We start from the raw sequence: 23,330 nt of genomic DNA, 5'->3' as shown, positions 1-23,330 counted from the left end.
CAATCTATTTGGGGACAGGGTAAGGAGGGCAAGACATTTCACCTCTGCAGCAAACCTGGCTGTTTACTAGCACAGCTTACAACCAAGTAAAGGACTTGGGCAGCTTGAGAGCAGCAGCTTTTAATTTTGATGTTTGCACCACCAGAGATTTCCAAAGCAGCACAAGCTAGTTCCTTATTGCATGATGAAGATTTTACGCCCAGCTTTTACACTATCCATTAACCTGCCCTAATCTCCAGCTTACCAGCCTTGCCACGTTCTGTTTTAAGACTTGCTCTCGGCACCGTGTCATCTACACGCTTGCAAACCTCCAGCAGTAGGAAATGCAATGACTCCACATGCAAAAATGCAGCTGACTGAAGGGTAAGAGCCTCAAGTGTCTGTCAGCTGGTTTTCAGCACTAAAGGTGGCAGAGCCCAGTACTAACACTGCCAGGTTCTAAGTGCTGGTAATACTGAGAATTTTATTACATAGCCAGACCCTGAAGTGCCCCCTCACCCCTACAAAAAAAGGCTGTTGCTCTCATGAGATTTCAATTCAGTCAAGTTTAAGCCTTGACAAGAGGGACTCGGTTAATGCCTTATAGGCACTGCAGAAGCAGGTTTTGAGGGAGACTCGGGGAGGAAAGCCAGTGGGAGACCAGTGCTGGTGAAAGGAGCTCAGGAGGGCAAATGCTCCAAGCAAGCTGCGTGCATCTCACTGTCTTCACCAGCGATGACTTGCAGTCTGAAAAAACCAAGTGGGTGGGAGGCGCTCCCTGTTACAGCATGCCACTTTAACGTTTCATTTGACTGTGAGGGACAAAAAATACATTTTTGCCTATACAAAACAATAAAAATTGAAAAATGAGGATTAAAATCAGAACAAAAAAGAAGTGTCGCTACCAGGTATTTCGACTTTTCCTCAAAGTTCAGGATGTTAGAGGCAGTCAGCTTGTAAGCAAGCAGCAGAGGTAGGTGTCTAATGCACCGAAACGAGAGCAGAGCTCAGGAGGGCAGCAGGCCTTCAAAACACACACCTTGTCCACCACGACAACAGGCCTGCGATTAAATGTACTGCACCTGTCTCTTCTCCCTGTCCTGGGGATTTTAATTACTGCCCGAGACCACAAAACACACTTAAAATAGGCTGGGAAGGTTTAGACTCTGTTTCTAAACCTAGGCCATGCAGTGACTGCAGCGGTGCTTCTAGGAAGGAAAGCAAAAAGCCTCCGGTGAGGAATTCTGCAGTCCGGCTGTCCCAAAGCTTGACCCAGCAACCCTGCTCGATGCAGCCAGCATGCACACAACGAGATGTTTGGCCTCACCTAAGCACCTCAACAGAAATGTCACTGCTGCTGCGGATCACCCCGGCTAACAGGGTTACTCACAGATACAGCCCAGCAGACACCCAAACTTCTGAAGGACACGAGCATCACTGCATATAGCACAGAGGAAGCTGAATATTTTTCAAAAGGTTATTCACATTTTTCAAGCCCTTTTCATTAAAGGACAAGAGTCACCATCAATTCTACGCGAGAGCCCAACAAGCACTCATTGTATTTCAAAAGGAGAGCTTCTTTTAGAGATATTTTTAGCAAAAGGAAATTCAGTGAAATTAGCCAGTTCTGCCAACTACTTCCATTTTCCAACGCTGTTCAAGCTGACTTCCTGGCAATATTAATTGACATAAAAGCATTTAACTGTGTGCTGGACATCTTGGAAAATGGAGCAAGGCTCCTGCTTGGTGCAGCGTATGAAGGAAAATACAATTTTTGGAGAAGTTAAGGAATATAACCCCTTGCCTGTTCCAAATATATATATATATATATATACACATATAAATATGTGTAAATAGTTATAAATAACCAGCATCAGAATTTTCATTTGCTCTTCTTTATATCTGCCAAGCAGATCAATACACCTGGGCTGTTCTGACAAAGCTTCAGAAACAATTTCAGCCCAAGCTGTACCATCTTCCGTAGCCGCCTAGCAGGGTACCCCATCCACCTCATGCACATTGGGAACCTCAGTAAAGTACACAAGGCATTGGAAAGAGATTTCAGCTTCTTTGAGGACCAGAACCCAAACCATCCGTGCAATAAGAGCTTTATAAAATAACACAGTAACGTAAGAACAGCAGTGTTTGTAATTCCAGGAATACTACTACACTAATGACCTGCGACTTGGCAAATGAATACTGGTGCTTGCAGTCATTATCTAATAAAATACGGTGCTGAGATACAGCACTCACAGCACATCGCCTTACAGAAGGGCCACTGTGCAGTGCCCCTTAAACACTGACAGCCCACTAAGCCCTTTCGGATATCTTCATCTGCCGGAGGAACACACGTTACGTGTTTCAGCAAACAAAACAGGTGCTTCAAACCACAGGTACATCACGTACCCAGAATAATAAAAAATTAAGGCATTCTATTCACTAAAGCCTAATACATTACACCCAAATCAAATACAGTTTTACTCATTTTATAATGTAGCAGGAGGCCTAAAGGCCTGAGTTGAAACTGAAACTTCCTCATTACATGTATAGTTTTATCTTAGGGGATAGGGATGATTTTGCTCTTTACTCCAGTTGTACTAGACTTGACCCAGAGGCACACAGCACGGCTCGGGCTTTCCAACCCAAATCACAGGTGAGGATCACTGCTTATTTCTTCGACGTGGTTCGTGCTCAATCAGCTCACACTGACACTCCAGAGTGAGCAGTGATTCCCCTACACAGTAATGATAATAATAATATAAAAATAAGTGTTTTGAGGCAGCAACTCTGATCGAGGAAACTCTTGATCAGACCCGAGTGGCTTTTAGCAGCAAGGCAGAGCTCAAATGCTGTCTAGGAATGGCAGCAACACCTGCGCACACACAAACAAGTCTGAGAAAGTTACTTCTTAAAAGTGCTTGCCTTTTACTTAAGATAGCGGGGGATATCTCAAAAACACCAGCACACGAATGAGCAATGGCTGAAACTTCAAGTTCAGCCAGAGACCTTCCCTTCTCAACACCACATATGCAAAAAGCGCCGGTCACTACTTTCATTTCTAAACCCCAAAAGCCGAAGCTTGCAAACGAAGCAACTTCTCTCCTACGATTTCCTAGCTTCAGCCATCTGACCCGCAGCGTTCAGCTGTGTGAGCGCAGCTGAGCTCCTGCTGCCGGCAGCAGAGCGCTGACTCAGCCGGCGGGCAGACGCGTTGCTCCTTCGAGCACAACCCTCACCCTGAGGCTGGCCGACAGCAGGGACCGGCTAGCCATCACGTAGCCAGAGATCACAGAGGTAGCCAGGATCTAGCTGACAAAAGGAAGGCTCCCGGGACACGCCGGCCAGACACTTGGGTGTTTTCCTTCTTTGGGCAGAAATCTCCCTTCGGCTCCGAGCTCAGGGCTGCGAGCGGCGGTGTAAGGCTGCCACGGGGTTCATGCCAACTGGATGGCTCTGTCAGGAAGGCAGGCCACTAAATTCACCTCGGTCCCCTAGATGAACGGCCAGCAGATGGTAGCTTGCAGCCTGCCCGCCCATCTCGCCTGATTTCAGTGCATCTGCCTGTGGCCCCGCTCCCCCCTAATCCCCTCCTGCACAGAGGGGGCAGCCTGCGTGCTGCGGAGCTGGGTAAGCGAGCGGGCACGGAGCCTGACAGCCCGCTAAGACCTTTTGGATATCTTCATCTGCCAGAGGACCACAGCCAGGACCACGCTGCCTGCTAGCTGCAGAAAGGCTGAGCACAACCTGATCTGGTGTCCCAACACAGCCGGGAGGTGCAGGGAGTGACTGCACAGCCTTCACAACAGGGCAGGGCCAGCAACCGGGCCATTTTTTTGAAGGCTTGCTCATGTTTTAGCTGTGGTTTCTTCAATCTGGAGACAAATTTGTAGCTATAAGCATATAATTACAGATCCATGTGCATTTACAGCTTGCACCACTATGAGCAAGTCAGCTTCACGAGGCGTTTGGACGCTGAGCACCTTGAACTTCAGGACCCAGGCGCGACCTCTGGGACATCCCTTTCCAGATGCCTACACTGCACTCGATTCCGCAGCAGAGACACAGGCACACAGGTGTCACCATCCCCTACAAAGCTTTTGAATCCATCTTTCATCCCCTGCTCTCTGCGGGTTCTGCAGCGCGCTGCCATGTCACACACCAAAGTCCACATCCACCACGACGCACGGTCACATGCCAGCAGGCACCTACACCCTAAGTTCCTGGGTAGTAAAAATAATCTTTTGTGCCCTGCCTTTGAGCACATCTAGCAAATACAAACAAGTGTATAGTACTGTGATTCATGCTGTATGCTCCAACATTATTTTTATGCAGCATTTGCTCTTTTTCTCCTTTACAAAAAGGAAACCAACCCCAGCTCTTGGCCAAGTTACACCACTTGATGTGTCTCTAGAAACAGACTCTGAGAGTGAGTACAAAGAACCCTGCTAAGTCCCCGAGGCAGCCTATTTCCAGCTGTGACGAGGGAGTTTCTGCATGTGTGGTCCCCCAGCACGCACCTCTCGGGCTGCATCTCTCTGCTTCCACGGGAACTCGTGGGATCGGCCGGCAGCCCGACCCCATCCCTCCTAACACGTGAAATTTGAAAATCGTAACTTGCTCAGCAAAGCACGCTTCCTCGCCTTCATATAGGTCCTGATAACTAGAAATGCCTAAAAACAGGTTATCCAAAATGGACACGGCTCTAGGGAAATCCAAGAAAAAAACGTAATGAATGAAATTCAAGAAGTATTTTTTCTTTTATCCGTCATCTCCTCTGAGCAACAGAAGCAACATCTCAGCACAAAGCAACCAAGCAGGAGGCAGGACGGGCAGGAGAGAAAGTAAACACACAAAGCAACAACGGAGTAAGAGGTGCTCCCCTCACCTGACATTGAGCTTACAGAAAGAAGGACAAGTCGCATGCTAAATCCCAGCCACAAACATTTCTCTCGGTAGCATCCTACCCAAGTCTCTACCAGCAGCACAATTACCCAAAGACAAAGCAAAATTATTGGTTATCGTAGCACTTCTCCTCATTTCAGCTCTGAATGCGATCCAGAAAAGTTTGCTCATCTTCTTCACCAGGCTTTTATGTAATAATTACGACCATTTTGCAGAGTTCAGTGCTGGATGACTCTCAGTGCCTGCGTTTTCTGACCATAATTAGTGACTGCAAGTCACAAGATCCCTTTGCAGAGGGTTACCCTGCTAGGAAAACAGCCTATCTGAAAAGCAACTTAAAAGGCACTTTTAACATAATTCTGAAGATGAAAAGGAACGGTGCCTGCTGGAACACAGAGCACCAAGAGCCAAAGCCACAGTGCCTACATATGGCAGCTCCTCGCTGCCTGGCCCCTGGTAACGTTTTTCCTAGCTCAGATTATTTGCAGTTCTTGATCTTCAATTAAGAGAAAAGAGACGAGTCTGGGTTGGTTTCCTTGAACACCTAGTTTAAATATAACTAAAGGACAGAAATGGACATATGCAGGAAGATTTACTTTCCAGCCAACGTCCGTGAGTCTGGAAGATACACAATGTCTGGTGAAGACCAAAAAAACACGTATTTACCCACAAGCTTCCAATTATAAATCGCCTCAGTTTTCAAAGTCGTTAGCATATCTCGCAGCTAACCTGCTCTCAGAAAATAAATCTCTTTCAAAAGATTGGCATTCTTCATAAGAAGAGATAACGACCACAATCGGAATCAGATTTGCTCCTATTTAAGCCTACATTTCCCCTTCATTGCAACTAAATTAAATAAAATTTCTTTGAAAACTGCACAAGGATGAGCTGGAGTTGTTTCCTCCAGGAGGACGTTTTTCAAGAAGTTTACGTTATGTATTTAATACGGGGAAGCAAAACTTCACAAATTCAGAATACTCTGAATGAAGAATAAGGAAGGTACAAAGGCCTGCACATCTTCCCCCGTTACTGCTTAACCAGGGGTTTTTACAGTACTGGGCTTTGTTTGCTTTTGTTATCTGACCACCTCAGACACACGCGTCGTACCTGGTCAAACCAAACTGGTTCAGGCCAAGTGAGCATACAGAAAGGGAGGGCAAAGCAGCTGCTGCGCCTCAGAACGCAATTTCTACCTCTGCTCTCGTTTTCCAGCACACATTTGCCTGTGCGTGCCGTGACGGAGCACTTCTGCCTTCCAAGCATCCTCATTCAGACGCAGAACCAGGAATTGCCAGCGAGAGCTGCCGCGTTCCCTGGGTGCTCTCCAGCCAAGTTCTCGTTAGCATCTGCTGCGTGCATCTCCAACACCGAGCTCGTTGTGCCCGCACAACTCCCCCTGCCTTGGGGTGCTGCAGCAGCCCCATCCTGCCCTTCCTTACCTGGCTGCACGTGGTCGAGCAGCTTCCCCGTCCCAAAGACCAGCCCAGCGTCCTGCAGTGCTGCGTGAAATGGTGCCTGGCCTCGGCTGGGGAGAGGGAAACAGCCTGGAAACACCTTGGGGAACCTCATAAATTAGCAGCGCCACACAAACGCAGGCTCATTACACACCGCAATAAGGTGCCGCGGAATAAAATTGCTCCCAAGGCTTTCTCAAAGCTTTCAAATGTTTTCCCCCAAGAGCGAAACAGAATTAAAGCTACACGGCATAAAGCAGTCAAATATTATTTAAGCAAATCCATGTGCATTTCAGGTGATTGAGGGAGCACTGCGTGTAGCTAGGCACAGCCAGTGTGCTGTGGTGCAGGCTCTGGTAACCACACTGACCCTTTTTAGACTTCACTCCTCAAAACTGATGTTTACTCTTGGAGGGGAAGGTGTCTGTTTGTTGGTTTTTCCCATTTGTTGTTGGCAGTGGTTTTTTTGTTTGTTTTCTTTTTTTCTTTTTTTTGATGGGGAAGTGGCCTTGAGGGCCAAGAAGATAGGGAAAAGGTAAGACAAGTTATTTAGTCCAGGTGTTTATGACAAAGCTGTTAATAGCACGCTGCTTTGTTCGTGTTGCACGTAATCCTACCGTGCTTTCATGACACCCACCACGTACTCTTGCTTTACACCAGGGACCTGCAGCCTGTGAAGAAGCTGCCTTGCGCCGTGCCAGATTTTGTCACATTCACTTCTGGCCACTTTGAAACCTCTCATAAGAAAACTGCGAGGAATTCCTCTGGCAACACAGGCCTGAATATTTCATACACCCCGAGCCTGTTTCACCTCCTCACCTCCTACACGCCGACTTCTTTTGATATACGGCATTCCCACAGAGCAAGTCAAACGCACCGTGGCCGAACAGGCCCTTCCTACCCGGCTGAGAAACCTTCTCCTGGGCTCCCCGCGGGGTCACGGCAGCCGTGCCGAGGGGCAGAGAGCTGACACACAGCCAGCTTGGAGCACAAGCATGCCGAGAAGCACGGGGCAGGCAGCCTCGTGCCACAGCTGGAGCAGGAGTGGGGACAGGAGGCTGAAGGGCCCTGGTGGCGGCAGTGCTCGGGGGCTCCGTGTAGAGCCCAGATATAAAACACGGAGGCAGTAATCCCCGCACAGGTGGCATTCCCGCTCCTTCGTGGTAAGTGAAGAGGCCCTAAGGAAGGCATGACAAGAGTAGGGTTAAGAAGCTGCTTCCACGAGCTGTTTCAAGAACAGGGGATGTATTTTTAACAATCTCAACACAAGTTAGAGTACGAACCGCCTGTACGCCAGCTACTCCATAGAAGCAGCCTGCATACATACATTTTGCTGATAAATGCTAATTAAATGCTAATTAACTTAGCCTGTCAGTCAGTGAAAGAGTGGTATCTTAGGTCACTCCACACTGATTTTATATATCTTTTTTTTTCTTCTTTACACAATCTGATTTAAAAAGGACACTCTTGCAGTGTAATTCTTTCAAATGTTAGCTAGCAGCTTACAGGAGTGTAAGAAAAGTCTGACAGCCCAAATTACCAGTCTTTACAGATATAAAAATAAAATAAAAAAGCAGTTTTGCAAGACTTGGATTCTAACTTTTTTTTTTTGTCCTGATGGTCAAGACATCCAGCAGCTAATGAGCTGAACACTATCCTGCTCGTAAGTAGAAGCCCGATTAAAAGATGTCACACGCTAACAATTCTGGAAAACACACGATAAATTGGGTATCTTCACAGGAACAAGATGTTTTCCTTCACAGGGAATGAAAAAAAAAATAAAGAAAAGAAAACCACTGTGATCCCTTCCAAGCAGATTCTTCAAAATCTGTTCAGATGAGGCATCTTTTTTTTTTTTTCTTTAAGAAAAAAAGGTCTTCAGTGACATTTTTACTAGAAATAGTGAACAACATGATTTCTGCTTGCCAAAAATCAACGGCATGATACGGTCTTCAGCACGCTTGAAAGGTTTGTATATTGTAAAAGCAGAAAGTAGCAGCAATGATAACCTGAAAAAAGTCATGGGAAAAAAATTCAGACACAAACTGAATTAAACACCAGCACACAAATCCCCAGCCATAAGAAGCCTTTTACCTTCTGATAAATTAAATAAGATAATGGAAATTTTAAAAAACTGATGAAAAAGCAGACCAGCTTAGAGCTACAAGGAAGGTCCTACCACTATCCCAGCAAAATAAAACAGCCCAAACATGTCCTGTGTGCCCATTTCTAATGAACGACAGCTTTGCAGCTTACTGTCCTTCGTTTCAGACAGAAAACAGATGTCATTCACACGTGTAAGTCAGCAAGGAACCACCCGAGCTGTCTATGAACATTCAGGAGTTATAAAACAAATGACTAAGAAACATGCCACCTTTACAGCAAGCAGCTCAGGCACGCCAGTGCCTCCCCAGACGGTGCCAGCAGCCTGCAGATACTCACCTTGTGCAGTACCTGGCTGCACGGGAGGGACTGCAGGGCTGCACCAGGCACTGTGAGCTGGGAAGGGTAACCCAAAGGTAACCCAAGAAGTAGTGGATATACGCAGAAAGCACTCAGAAAGGTATAGAGACTCACAAGCCTGCTGGAAGGACCGAACAAGTTTTATTATGACCACATGCTCCAGAACAACGTGTTCAAAATCAGGATGCCATGTTTGTAAATGAACACCCTGAGGATGCAAGGAGAGGGCCTGAAGAAGTGCAAAAGAGCTCCTGAACAGAGAGACAAAGCAGCTAAAACACTGGACTCCTGAACCTCTAAATATAAAAACAAGTTTTCAGTGAAGCTGATTAACTTGCATTAACAAATACTCACTATTTGTTCCTTTTTTCACTCGACCACTCTCAAAACAGTGGGAACAGAGGGAAAAAAGGCACAGAAAGACACTTCCAAGGAAAACACAAAGGACCAGAGCGAGAGGGAGGGCAGGTACAGGCAGAGAAGCCGCCAGCATTTACACCCCAAGCCAGAGCTGGAGGCCTGGGCACAGTGTGGCTGCCCGTAGGGACAGCGAGCAGCGAGGGGTGGCACAGAGCCAGAGCAACCATGGCACAAAGGGTGGCAGAGGGCAGGGAAGGCAGGGGAGCCAGTCCCTGCCAGGGCAGACAGCCACTGCCCCCGGCCCAGCACGCGCTGCCTGGCTGCAAAGCTCCAGGGCCCGGTGTGGGGCTGCCTCGTGCCCTCCCAAACCTTTCTCCATCCCTCCCTTTGCCGCAAGGAAAGAGCCAGACAGACTACAGCGAGCCTTTGTTCCTCTGCAGGCTGGAGGATTAGCATGTGTCTGATGAATCCTCCTCCTCGCTGGCAGCCTCCAGCTCCTGTGACTCTTGGACACGAGGTGGTGCGAGCGGGGGCAGCTCCGCTCCCCCACGGCTCCTCCTTTCTCTCTCCCCTTCTTCCATTCTCTGGCAGCCTCCCTTCACGCGGAAGGTGGAAGAGAAGCTGCCATCTAAGAGCTGAACATTGTCTGTATCACACAAATTCTACCACCCCAAAGCCTTCTGTAATTCTTACACGGCCCACAAGTAACATAACTGCTCTGGCAATTCTCAGTATCGGCTCGGTACTGAAGTGTAGGTAAGTGCTCTAAGTGTGTTTTCCTTTTCTTCAAATGAAGAGATCCCTAAAATCAGCTTATATTAAAATCAGCATCCTATGAGGTTCAAACCCCAAAACACTTCAAAGAGGGAAGCTTCAGCTGTAGGGATCCTCCCTAGGGCTCAACATGACCTGTGGCTGGGAGGACCAGCAGACGGAAGCAGGACTGGGAGTTTTAATCCCATCCTCAATTATTTGCCACATCTGGGGCTGTCTGTAACTCCTCAACTCTTCACATCAGCTCTGGGGAATCTGCTGCAGCTCTCTCTTCTCCCACAGCCTTAACAGAGCAATAACGTTACCACTAAATCCAGGCCAGCCGATCCCCCCCACAGCCAGGCTCACTCCTGCAGGCTGCATTCAGCGTACTTAATCCCATACAATATTCTCTCTTTCTGACTGCTAGCATTTATTAATAAAACTTGGATTTTAATTCAAGAGCTCTTAAATTAAATCTCTCCCGCAGAAGAACGTGGTATCTTCACAAGATGCTTTTGTGGGATGACTGCTTCGCTTTTACTTACAGCCACAGCTTAACCCTGCAGGAGCCCACCAGAAAACTTCCCACATGCCCTTCCATTCGTTGGCCATTGTACTACTGTGTCCAGCAAACTGCATGCAGCTCCAAAGTGGTATTTTTGTATAAGAAAAAAAAAAAAGCTCAGTGCTTGAAGACTTGTTGCCCTAACAGCCCTGCCACCTCTCCTTCCAAAAAGAGGAGTCCCTGATGCTCCCCTCCGGCCAGTTCCGTGGATGGCTACGAAGCTCTGCTGCCCTGCATGCCAGGACGTGATGTTGATGCTTGCATACCCGGCACATGAAGCTGCTAAGAGAGACAAAAGCTTGGATGTCACACAGAAACTAGATCTCATAAAAATACGCAACAGAACTTACCGCCTTCCAGCACAGAGCAGATGACATTTTTCTGTGTGAATCAGATCAAGACAGAGATCCCGTAAAATAACCTCAGCAGAAACAAAACAAAAAACCTACGTGTTTTAAAACTGAACTTAAAAGGTTAGGGGGGCTGTTTGAGAAAAAAACCCTTACAGATTTCATGTGACCACACCTCAGACATTGGATGTCTGCACACACCACCGCGAATGTGAGGTTTTCAATACCTGGGAGTGAGCAGAAAAGCAAGACGACGTCTGCTTCACCTGCCACACTGCATAAGGTCGGCAAAAAGAGAAACGAGTATCTAAGCACCGATTCATTACAGTTTGATCTCTCTCTGAATTCAGCTTTAACTGTCACAAACCATTTTAAATACTGTCACAATCCAGAGTACTGTAAAACTGGAGCCCTTACAGGCCCCTATGGCAAGAAACAACTCTTTGGGTTTCCCCTCTGGGATCAGAAGTAATTGCAAACAGTAATTACATTTGATCGCTATTTTTGGGACCTCAAATTCCTGTACTTACAAGCAGCTCCCAAATGCAGGTGCAGAACTGAAGAGCAACTCAATCAGCAGTGAAATAAGGTTATTTACCGTAGTGCTAAAGTAAACTGAGAGTGTAAAGTTTTCGTATTTCAGACAAGGCACAGTGTTTTTATTTTGATATTTTCAATAATACCAAAAACTTGCACATATCCCTACACTTAAAAAAAAAAAAAAAAAAAGGAAAAAAAAAAAGCAAGCACGAACCCAGCAGAGGACAATCAAATCTTTCCACTAAAGAAATTTAGAGAAACTATGGTAGGAAGCGCAGCTGTTCACCACAGTTCTCAAAAAAATGAAGTTGCAAACTTGTAAGAAAATACAATCACTCTTGGTTAATTTTTTTTTTTCAGCCATTAAAATCTGTACTTTAACTGAAATTTAACAACTAATAATCTAGTAACTAAAAGGTCCTCTTCAGAAAACTAGAACACAAACAAGAAGCAGGAGGCACAGCCAGAACCCACCATCTCCCCAGCACCTCCTGGGGTTCCCTTTCACTTCTTCAGCCGCGGAACCACCAGAACACCGCCTGGCTTCAGGGATGAGTCCAGCCCTGCGCCCCTAAACGTGGAGGGAATGTTTCGGACATTTCTAGAGAGCAAGATGGTTGCAATGAGCATGCTTAACTCTTGAAGTCTTATTTTAAATAAATAATTAATTAATTTTAAAAAGAGATAAAAGAACAAATCTGAATGGAGCCAAAAAAAAACCACCATCTGTTCAAGTTAGATATTCTTTCTTGCCTCTATTAATGTCAGGAGCTCTCATTTCATCACTTATTATTTCTAGGTATTTTTTTTCCCAATATTAAAAGACTTGCATAAAAGGCACATTACTCCTTCAAGAATCACTACATGTCATTGGAGGAAAAAAAAAAAAAATCAGGGAGCAATCCACAAGTGAATTTGGCAAGCTTCACAAACCACCGCATTGCAAAATAATCTTTTTCTTCTCCCTTCCTTTTTGTTTTATAGCTTGCATATAATGGTAGCATTACACCAGCGTCAGCATACGAGAACACCTCATACTGAACAGCAAACCTCCCAGGCAAATGGAAAGCTTGATTCAAAAGAATCAAATGCCTTGCACCGGAGAATTAGTCTGCCCTACGATCACGTGTTTAAGTGCACATATCAAAAAGAAAAAAAAACTCATTTCAATTTGTCACTTTTCAAGGTTGGGTATTTTATTTCCATTAGCCCGTAAGCACTAGGCAGTGCGAGAAGCTGTGTGTTACCAAACAGAGCCAAACGCTGCTCTCGGATACAAAGTGCCCGTGGTCACATCAGAAGAAAAAGGATTGTCCAACCTGTCCCCCTCGATCCATTGGTAACAGAACTGATGGTGCTTACGTGGTGCTTACAGCTTTGACAGCAAGGAAAATCAGAATTCAGATGAATCCTAAATGCTAGAGCTGTGGAATTGCCACCTTTATAATCGATCAACGTAAACCTCATACTAAAAGTGGTCAAAGCCTGGGCAAAAAGGAGCGTTTCCAGCACCAACCACGCTCTGTCCCTGTGCTCCTGGTGCCTGAACAGCAGCACGGCTTGCAGGGAACGAGCAGATCACACACCTGCTGTGCATATGGACAAACCATCAAAGAACAACTGCAAGAATGTAAACTTGTTAACAAGTTCCTTAGTCTCTCATCTCGTTCATAAAACACTTTCTACGACACTGACTTTAATTTAAAAATCAGAACTGAAGCAGATAGCCCAGGCTGTCACCCACCTCACCCCCCGCTGCCTGAAGTTGCTCAGACAGCAAGCTGGCTCCCGACAGGCAAGCAGAGGGCCGGGCGCTCACTTTACACTCTGCCGTACGCACTCTCCCTACTTCTGTTTTAAGACTTTGTACGTCTAGCTAGGCTCCCAACCAGGAACTTGATGGTTGAAGGCTCCTGCCCACCAGTTACTTGCAGAAAGCCTGGGCACACACACACGCTCTGGGTCAACACAAACAGGGGCAGTGTAACACGTTGCTCTGGGATGAGGGAATGCAGACAAGCAGCTACAAGGAGTAGCTTCTGTGCTCCAAATTTACACCTCCTTACCTTGCATTAACTCATTTGGGTGTCACAAAAGAAGATATTCATTTACAACGAAGATTACAGAAACTTTTTTTTGAGCATTTCTTATTTGCTGCAACTTCGTGTGCCATGTTTTCACTGTTAATTGAGGGGCTTCAAAGATGAAGAGACCAAAAGTGAAATTGTACAAAACGTGATGGGAAAAGGTCGGAGATGCAGCAGTAAAGCACGCTGCTGATCACCACAGGACACAGCTGATCAGCTCCTGTTACAGATTTCTGAAACCCTCCCATGAAGGCAGCCAACAGGCTGGCCCAAAACCAGGAGTGACTTACAGACGTACCACAGCCACCTCGGGACCCTTTCGGGCACCACGCTCACTTGTTGCCTCACCACATGCCCAGAGATGTGGCACATCACTGCATGGCTCTAAGTGCTGACAACCATTTCACAGCAGCAGGCATTTGGCACCCACTGCTTTGCCCTGGCAGCAGCAGGGAGCAGGCTGCAACCCACCTCGGTCCTGGCTCGGGGTGAGCCGGGCAGGCTCCCACCAGCTCACAGCATCCAGTCTCTGTTCCTACTTCTCATGAGCTTCCCTGTAACTTCTGCGCCCTGGCTCCTCCATTCCAGTGCAAAAGGGGCAGTATGCTTATTGCAGAAAAAGGTCAGAAGGTTAATTCAAAGCCTTGAAAGCCTACAAGGTATTTTTGGTACCGTAACAGTGAGTTTGGTTTGATTTTTGTGTGTGCTTTTGAAGCAGAACGCTGCATCAAAAGCCAACGCGCATCTTTGAGATATGCAAGAAGTTGTTACAGAAGAGAAAAACTGGTTCCCTATTCTCATCTCTTTCTCTTTTATTTTTACACAACCCGATTTTGAGCAAATCATTTCGGTTTTCGTTGCCACAGGAGGGCAGGAGCATGTAACACTACTACACCAGTTTCTTAGAGAGAGCAGAACAAGCAGCGGGAGCTGGAACGCAGCGAGAGCCAAGGCAGAGACCCGGAGCGTGATGGAAACTCAGTCATACCAGCGGAGTTAACTGCCTGGTAATGAAGGCGTATGCATCCCATCTGCTTGCTACAGAAGAGCTGGAAGGGGTTCAAAACCAGGCCAAGACAGACATACCGGCAAATACACGCTGCAAACACGTGATCCCTGCTCAGAAGTTCACCCCGTTGCTTCGGACAGGGGTGAGAGCGCAGGCAGGTCCACGGTGGGACGCGAAGCGTGGCCTCGCCACGCACCGACTGCCGCTGCCCGTGGAGAACAGGCAGCGTCCCAGGGTAATTTGTTTATTCATTAATTCTGATTGCAGGAGAAAGTTCTGGCCTGCACCCAGCAGCTAATTGGTTCAATAACCAGAATCTTGGTTTAGGAGGAGAAGAAAACATAATGCCGCAGTGACAGCATGCAAGTGAAACCTCGCTGTCTGGGTGGGTTCGGCTTCGGGCTCCGAGAGAGCTGGAGCACAAAAACATCTCTCAAAGATGGTGTACGGCTGACACGCAAGGGACAACTACCAACACTTCTCTGAAGACTTCCAACAAGAGGAATGACAAATCACTATTGTAAAGATCTTCCTAACGGTGCCCCTAAAGCACAGAAAATATATTTACGGATGACGTTGTGAAATAAAAAACCCAGGTTGTTGCATCTATTTGGCGATTTACAACTCACGCTGATAATACTTCAACTTTTGTTTCCTTCCTAACCAGGCCTGCCACACACAATATGCTATCAAGAAAGCTGCCAAACAATTGTTTGAACGTTCACAAAAAGCCGAATCTGCAGCCCGCCATGCACGGAACAAATACGATCGCCTGAAATCTGCCTTGCCCTGCGTGCTGAACAGTTCAAAGGAATTAGAGCGACTTGCCAGAACAAAATTTGCCACCCAACCACAAGTTCCCATGTACCTTAATTCACATTATTTACTAACAGAAGTTTCCCTTCTAGTGAAAGCAGATAATCTAAAACCTGAAATTCACTGAAACTCGTGTGCCTGCTCGTACTATACAATTCCCTTTAATAAGGAATACTTCAGGTTTTGCAAATACCGTACAATATGCATGGGCATTAAATTTTAAATTTTATTAGAAAAGTAATTGCCACAGATCGAGTACATTAACGAGCACATTTGAACTAAGGCTTCGTTTAACCCATTCATCCCTTCAATAAGAAAACTGTAAATCACTCCAACCTGCATACTTTATCAGATTTTTCTTGGCTTTAAAGCCTTTGACTGTATAATAATTGGTACAATCAATCCACAAGAAACAGCAAAACCAAAGCTCGTGTACTCCAAGCGTAATGTCATGACCAAGAGCAGGATGGGTTTCCACTACCAGTCCTTCCCATTCCGCTACCACCAGCGTTTTGCAGGACTCCAGCGATGGATTCCCTGGCAGCCCCTGACTTCCTCCTTCAGGAGGTCACTTTTTCGCACTACTTTTTGTATGAAGAGCTATTTTAGACTGCCGTGTAATTGTGTTTACATATCTGGCCACCTGCTGCCTCCAGGAGCCGTATAGTTTGCTAGTGAAGTCCTTTTCTCTCTGCTACCCTCTGCGCCTCCATGCAACTGAACGCTTCCAAGCAGAAGTGAGCGTGCAGGGCAACGTGAAGGATCCCCTCGGCGTGGTTATCCCTCACAGCTAAAAGCAACGCGTGCTTCTGCTTTTCTGCAGCGGCTGTCTCGAGGCGGGGGGAAGGGAATACAGAAACCCTGTCCGAAAAGCACAGAACCACCAGCAGGATTTCACCCAACGAGGAGAATAAGGGTTGCACTCCAAGAGCTGACCGGGGTTTTTCCTCATTGAGTTGTGGGGAGAGAGGGAGGGATTATAGGCTGGGTTTTCTGGGTTTTGTGTGTTTTGTTGGTATTGGTGGGGTTTTGTTTACTTGTTTTTAAATGAGGATGAAGATAAACTCCAGTATTTTGCTGGATTAGCTGTAACATGAAAGTAAAATAAGACCAAAGCTTAGTTACAGACCTGAAACCTGCTACAGCACAACGCTCCTAACTCAGTACCTGCAGGTGCACGGTGTGGTGCTTTGGGCAATTATTTACAAATTTACTAAGACTTTCACTGCATTGCTACACAAGCTTTAAGTTACAGTGACATTCTGACTGCCTTCTTTCATTCCAAATATAGATACGTGTGTATATATATATATATATGCAACGGTTAATTTTTTTTTTGACACATGAAAACTTCCTCCCAGGACAATGATAAATAAACACGATTAATGCAATGTATTACAAAACGGCTTATAACCTCACTTTCAGCATTAAAAAAATACAGCAGAGAACAAATCTCACTATACACATGACCGGACAATCCGCACGCTACAAATTTCCCAGGTTGCCATCACGGCCGGTCACAGGAGAGAAGCCTCAGGCGGAGCAGAAGAGAGCAGCCCCCGTCTGTGACATTTAGGTGACCGGGACACAGACAAGAGGAAGGAAAAGAGCAAAGCCTGAGTCTCCACAATCACTGCTGCACCTTGTCTGCGAGTAAACACCGGGCCCTGGTCCTTTTTGGCTGCCAGTCAGGCAATTCTTCCTGGAAGTAATAGATGTGTTTATTTTTCCTTCCCAGTCAACACGAGACGACAGACCAACAGAGAGCTCTGACCATTTCAACTGTCAGTAGCCACCTCTTCAACTTCTTGATTTAATACCGATTCCTATTAGGATGGAAACAATGAGAGCACAGATCGAAATACCACAGCAAATCCTGAAGTTTTGCCAATATTCTCCGGAGCACCAAACCGACACGATCTGCAATATCGAATGGTAACAAAAACACAAGCCCATGGACAGTGCAAGCGTTCTGCATCTGGAGGTGTCGGGGTTTGGGGAGTTTTGTTCTTTTATATTCCTTAACCTTGTGTTTCTGCCTTCACAGAATACTTCCTCTGAACTTCTGTTAGACAAAACACCAGCTTTTGACGCTGCAAGTGTTAAAAAGCTGGGCTGCAGTACTAACTGCACTGCTTGCAGCACAACACACAACGCCCAAGCCAGTGACTGTGCAAGTTCCAGGCAAGTTTAGGGGTTCTCGCAGGCGCAGCGCTTGCTGTTTCAGCAAGCTGCCCTGTCACAACTTCATTCCCAACAACAGGGTCCTTCCCCACATCGTGTACCTAACCAACTACCGCTGCTTTAACACGTGCAAAGAAGCGAGAGAGCGACAACCTACTGACATCAGATCCAAATTAAAAAGAGAAAGACTCCAGCCCCATTTGATTTCAACATCTGTCTTGCAAACTAAACCAAGTCAGACAGAGCAAGCACTCGGCCCGCAGCTGACAGGCCAACACATACAAGGAGTAATGCAACACAGCACCCTCCCCTAAACCTGACACACAACGTGTTAATAGCAAGGCTGTGGCCACATGCAGCGGATTCAATCCCTTCACGATTAAAAAAGAGTCGCCAGGCACCTCCTAATGGCTGCGAGTCAGGTGAGTGTCACTGCTCCCTGCTCTGGCTACCAGCTCTGTACAGCACGCTTAGGACAGGTAGGGAACTGGTGGCACGTTGCCATCACCAAAAACAGCCGCTGGTTTCAGTCACGTCGCTGTGTCGACACTTTCAAAGGAAATTTAGGGTGGTTTTGGTAAAGTTAGTCATAAGTCACTGAACATTTCAGCACCAAAACAATGGTGGCACAATATTTTGCATTCCTCATGAATAAAACATTCCCACAGACATCTATAGGCACTCTGGAAATAGAATAAATGCAAGACCATGTCTCCAGCAAACATGTTTTGCAACCCCAAATATAGTCAGTTTAGAAATAGTCGGTGAAAAACTGCTTAACTGCTTGAGGTTGTGGTGTTTTGGTGGGGTTTGTTGTTGTCGTTTCCCTCCCTCTGAGCGCCTGCATCGACCTGTGGGCTGAAGGAGTGGGAAACCAGAACATGGGTAGGGTAAAACTGCACCTCAGCATCACAGAGGGGTTTCAGAACCCCTCCAAAGCAATCCCAGCCCGGATCCAGGCCACAGAGCGAGCCCGTTTCAAAGCGTGGCAGCCACAGCAGCGCGAGGGGGAACTGAGATGCGCTGCAATATTTATGCAGCCATTATAATGCAAATGCACAAGGTACCAGAAAAGCTGTCTGCCTTGGTGCCCAGCCCCTCCGGTCCCTGCACAATGCCAGCAGAAAGAACAATTAGGATGCAAGCGTAACAAAAAGCCTCCGACCACAGGGCAGGCGGATCCAGGAGCTGTGGCATCACCAGGGCTCCGTGGAAATACCCTCTGGTGGGTCACCTCAGACCTCCTGCTCCTCCACAGGCCATTCCCAGGTAGGAAAGCAGGGGGAGATGAGCGTGGCAAAGGTAGGAGCCAGCCACAGCCCCCTGCCTGGGCAGGCAGGGCCTGTGGGCCACGCCAAAGGGCTGGACAAGCAAACAGGCACAGACCTTCCTGGGGCACAGCAGTTTTTGTAAGGAAAAGGGAGGCGGGAGTGCAAATTCGGATCTGGTGGCCATAAATCCACTCAGAACACAGGCCGTCCTGCCACAGGGAAGCCAAAAAGCACAGTCAAGGCCATCCTGTGCCTCTCCACGTGTTCACCTCCAGCAAAGCATCACTACGAGCTGCGCAGGCACGGCAGGGTGTTTTAAGAAGTTGTGTGACCACACGCAGCAGGGTTTATCTCCGCCCGTTCCCAGCCTCTTCCCGTGTTCTCACGCTGATCGGCACGGCCACAGCGCTAGCTGGGGACAGGCTGCACGCCCGCATCTCCCTCCTAGATCAGGCACTTCAGCAGCAGCCACCTTCAAACAGGCTAAAAGCAACTGCCTGGCATTGAATTGCTTTTAAACCAGAAATCAACACTGCGTAATTACAAGGCATATCCATTACCTAGGGGGTCGGCGATGGAAAAATCCTCGGTAATTAAAACCCGCTTTCGGCCAGCGATCGTCGCTTCGCTATACCCCAACTGCACTCCCTGAGCAAGGCTCGGTGTCGGAGAACACCCAGATTTAATAGCACGCTATTTGCATTTCACAACACAGCCAAGCCCAAGCAACGCAGGGGGGAAAAAAAAAAAAAAAAAGGCAAATTAAGGTCAATGGGTAATATCGCAAACATTACCCTCTTTTGATACAACCTGTTACATTTTATCCAGGGAGATTTTGTAACACACCAGGACTACTGTATGAAACAGACTAGAATATGTCTCAGCCAGTACAATTTTAACGTAAACAAGGGCTCTTTTTATCTCTACAATCTAGCTACAACTGGCTGTTTAATCTTCGCTACAGTGTCCTCCCCGGCCCTCTCTCTCACACACACAAACCCACCAGAAAAAGACAGAAATACCTCCTCTGAGAGGCAGAGTTGCCTGCAATAAGTAGAAGGTATCACAGCCACAGAAGAAAGCAGGCAGCGCTTCGCTTAGAAGAGCATCCACAGAGCTGTCCCACAAAATAAAATAAAAAAAAAAAAAAAAAAAAAAACAAGAGCAAGCCAGGAGTCTCGAGTGATTTTGGGTGGGTAAGGCGGAGGGCCAGGCGGGATGGATGCAGGCTGCCAAGGCTCCGGCCCCGCTCTGCTCACCCAGAAGTGGGTCAAGGCCCTAGCAGTGGGGTCTGTGTGGGGCCAGAGGGAGACAGAGCAGGCAGAGCTGGCTTTCAGGTGCACGCACGGACACGCAAGTTTTCGTCTTTCCTCAGACAGGAAGGAAAACCCACTGGAAGAGAGACACGGCTCATTTTTAGCACCTACCCAAATTCTCTCCGCAGCAGTACTACATCTGAGATCTTTCAGTGCAGTTTCGTCTCCTTATCACCTGCCCAAATCGTCCCGAAAGGGAGCTGGGTTCTTTGCACGGCTTCCTCAGCCTGATCAAGAAGAGATCACATTTGATCTTCTCAGCCAGAGCGAACAGGAGATACTTTTATGGCCCGGACTCGATGAATATGCATGAGCGTTACGCAGGCACACAAACACACGCCCGCACCTCTTCCACGGGCGTTGCACACCGGCGAGGAGCAGCTGGCCCGATCAGGATGGCCACACTGCTCCAGCAGCGACACGCGTTTCTAGAAAGCCACAGCCAAGCAGCAAGAAATCCCAGGGTTTCCTAAAAGGCACACACACACGGCAATCCCCGGAGAAATTCACCCCTGCACAAAAGCTAAGAGAGCACAGAGACTGACAGAGAAAATACCCATCCTGGGAAGGAATCCCGGCCGCGGAAGGCAATTCCTGGAGGAGCATACACCCGTCGGGGCGATCGGTGTCACCATAACAAAGGAACGCCCCTCCCAGCACCTCCTGCCTCACTCACTGACATCTCGGCTGGCACGGGGAAGGGAAAACTCCACCGGGAGCGGCAGCCACAGACCCTACCCTCGTCGTCACCCCTGGGAGAAAAAATCCTGGGGGGGTGTTTAACATCTCTAGAGAGCAGGAGAGAGGGACGCGAGCATCCTCGCTGAGGATGCCTCGGTATTCCTCAAAGGAAGGCTGCGGACGCGCGGAGAGCTTTGTCTGGAATCATCTCTCCGCAGTACGAGATGGCACAGAAAATGAGTTTTGCCCGATGGACGTGTTTTGCCTTGCCACACGTACAGAAATCCTGATGGCTGACAAATATTAGCCTAAATTAAAAGGAATCCAGCTTCAAATTATGAAAATAGCCCGTCATTTTGCTCGCCCAGAACAAAGAATAATTACACAGAAAACCAAGACAGTCAAGCCCAAATCATTCAAAAGGAATTAAGGGGATCAGGGTGTTACTAAAATTAAAACGTATGCACAACAGAGTATTAATAAATTCATAGGATACAGTAAATCTTTCCCAAAACCAAGCTAGGATTATATCAAGATCACCATACAGCATATGCCTGAAATATGGCTGTAAATAAGTGTGACTTAATTTGACCACCACCTACTTTAAGCCCTTGATTTTATAAATAGAAGCTCCCAATAACGCCTAGTGAGATGCATAAGAAAAACAGTTTAGAAGGTAAAAAGGGAAAATAATAAGTAGAAAGCCGAACGCACAAACAAGGAGACAGCAGAAAATTAAAGCCTTGAATCTAATTACCAAAACCAGTTTCATTTGTATTTCAGCAGTCGCAGAAATCTCCGCTGCAGCCACAGCACACCCAGCTACAACTCCTCAGCTTTACTATTCTGCCTCAGAAGCGTCTTTGTGCCTGCACGTGTGCAGGAGCGCACGAAACGCTGGCTCCCCCAGCCCCATCTCGGATGCATCCGTCACAAATTGCTGTCGATGCTTCAGTGTTAATTCGGCTTTGGGGTTGTTTTATCCCACACCTGCTCCCCGTGAAGCCCGTGGGGCCGAGCCGCCCCATGCCTCCACGCACCTTCAGCGCTGCCGAACCTCTCCTTGGCGCTGGCAGGCGGCACAGGGAGCCGCTCACCTTACCTGAGGTTACCAGAGCCTCGCAAGCACCTCACAGTGACAGGCAGACACCCAGAGCTGGGCGAAGCCAGGCTCCAGAGCCACGGGGACGGGCAGGCAGCTGTCACCCGGCTCCCTCAGGGCCACCTCTGTTTTTGGGGCACCACGGGATGGCAATGCCTGGTAGAAGGGCCCTGCCTGCCCTCACCCCGCTGGGTGCGGGGGGCTCCGGCCGGGCTCCCCCATGCTGACGGGGTCACCGCGCTCCCCCCGGCTCCTCCTCGGGGCGAGGTGAGGCGGCGAGGCTGGGCTTCCTCCTCTCTTTATTTATTTATCCCCCCCTTCTTCCTTTGGGCACCGCCACCCCGACGCGGCACGGAGGAGCTCCGCACCCCAACGCGGCGCCCCCACAGTGCCTAAACCCCCCCAAAACCCCCTCATATCCCCCCCAAAAAAATCACATCCCCCCAAAAACCCCTCATATCTCCCCAAATCCCCTCATACCCCCCAAAATCCCCCTATATCCCTCCAAACCCCCTATATCCCCATAAAATCCCCTCACACCCCCCAATAGCCCCTCATAACCCCCAAAACCCCCTCATATTCTTCCAAAACCCGCTGATATTCTTCCAACCCCCCCAATATCCCCGAAAACCCCTCACACACCCCCAAAACCCCCTCACACCCCCCCAAAAACCCTTCACATCCCCCTAAACCCTCCCCATATCCTTTAAAAACCCCCTCACATCCCCTCAACCCCCCCCCATACCCCTCCAAAACCCCCTCACATCCCCCCAAATCCCCCCATATCCCCCCCCATCCCCTCACGGGGCCGCCCCCCTCACCCCCACCACAGCCCCGGGCCCCCCGTGAGGAGCCGTTGGGGGCCGTTGGGGGGGGGGCCGGGACCGTTGCGGGGCCCTCCCCGCCTTTGTGCCCGCGGCCTCCCCGGGGCCCGGCCCGCTGTCAGCCGCCACCCGCCCCGCCGCCGCCGCCCCGGTGCCGTACCGTGCGGCTCCGCCATCCTCCCGCGGCGCTCTCCGCAACGCTCCCCCCCTCCTCTCCTCGCCTCACAACACCGGCCCCGGCGGCCCCGCTCCGTGCGCCCCGAGCCGTCACGGGACTCCCCGCCCACGGCCCTCCCGCCCGCCGCACCACGGGGGCGGGCGCGGCGCGGCGAGGCCCCGGCCGATGGCTTCCAGGTCACGGCGCCGCCGCCATCTTGGCGCCGGGCGGAAGCGGCCCCCGTTGCCCCTGGAGACGGCGGCGGGGACGGGCCCGGCTCCTAAAAAAAAAAAAAAAAAAAAAAAAGCCCAAAGAAACGGGTGTTTGGGCACATCCCTGCAAGATAGTGTTTTGTAATCTGCACACGTGAAATAGTTAATGTGGTGCCCTCCTGCTGGAGGCTGAGCTCCAGCCCCAGCCTCCAGCAGTGCTGCTTCTCCCAAAGCCTTCCCAAACACAGACCCGATGGAAAAGACACCACAGTCAGGATCAATAAAAATATTAGCGAAGGTTT

The 23,330-nt window shown here is 48.5% G+C and overlaps 1 protein-coding gene across 3 annotated transcripts in view; it reads right to left on the bottom strand.

Moving 5' to 3' along the window:
- The window catches only part of SHOC2 (SHOC2 leucine rich repeat scaffold protein), a 63,139-nt gene extending 40,097 nt beyond the window's left edge, over positions 1–23,042 (bottom strand). Inside the window, exon 1 of one of the 3 annotated variants that reach the window (XM_027460483.3) lies at positions 22,820–23,042. The gene's annotated coding sequence lies outside the window, so the exon portion shown is untranslated. Of the gene's footprint in view, positions 1–20,163; positions 20,186–22,656; positions 22,679–22,819 lie in introns of those variants that run through there. The other 2 variants (XM_072039780.1, XM_072039781.1) reach the window with 2 other exon arrangements.
- Between the last annotated feature and the right edge of the window lie 288 nt (positions 23,043–23,330).

Source organism: Anas platyrhynchos, chromosome 6, assembly GCF_047663525.1.
Source record: "Anas platyrhynchos isolate ZD024472 breed Pekin duck chromosome 6, IASCAAS_PekinDuck_T2T, whole genome shotgun sequence".
Lineage (NCBI taxonomy): Eukaryota > Metazoa > Chordata > Aves > Anseriformes > Anatidae > Anas > Anas platyrhynchos.
Note: the sequence above shows the minus strand (reverse complement) of the source record. Positions and strands in the feature narration are given on the sequence as shown.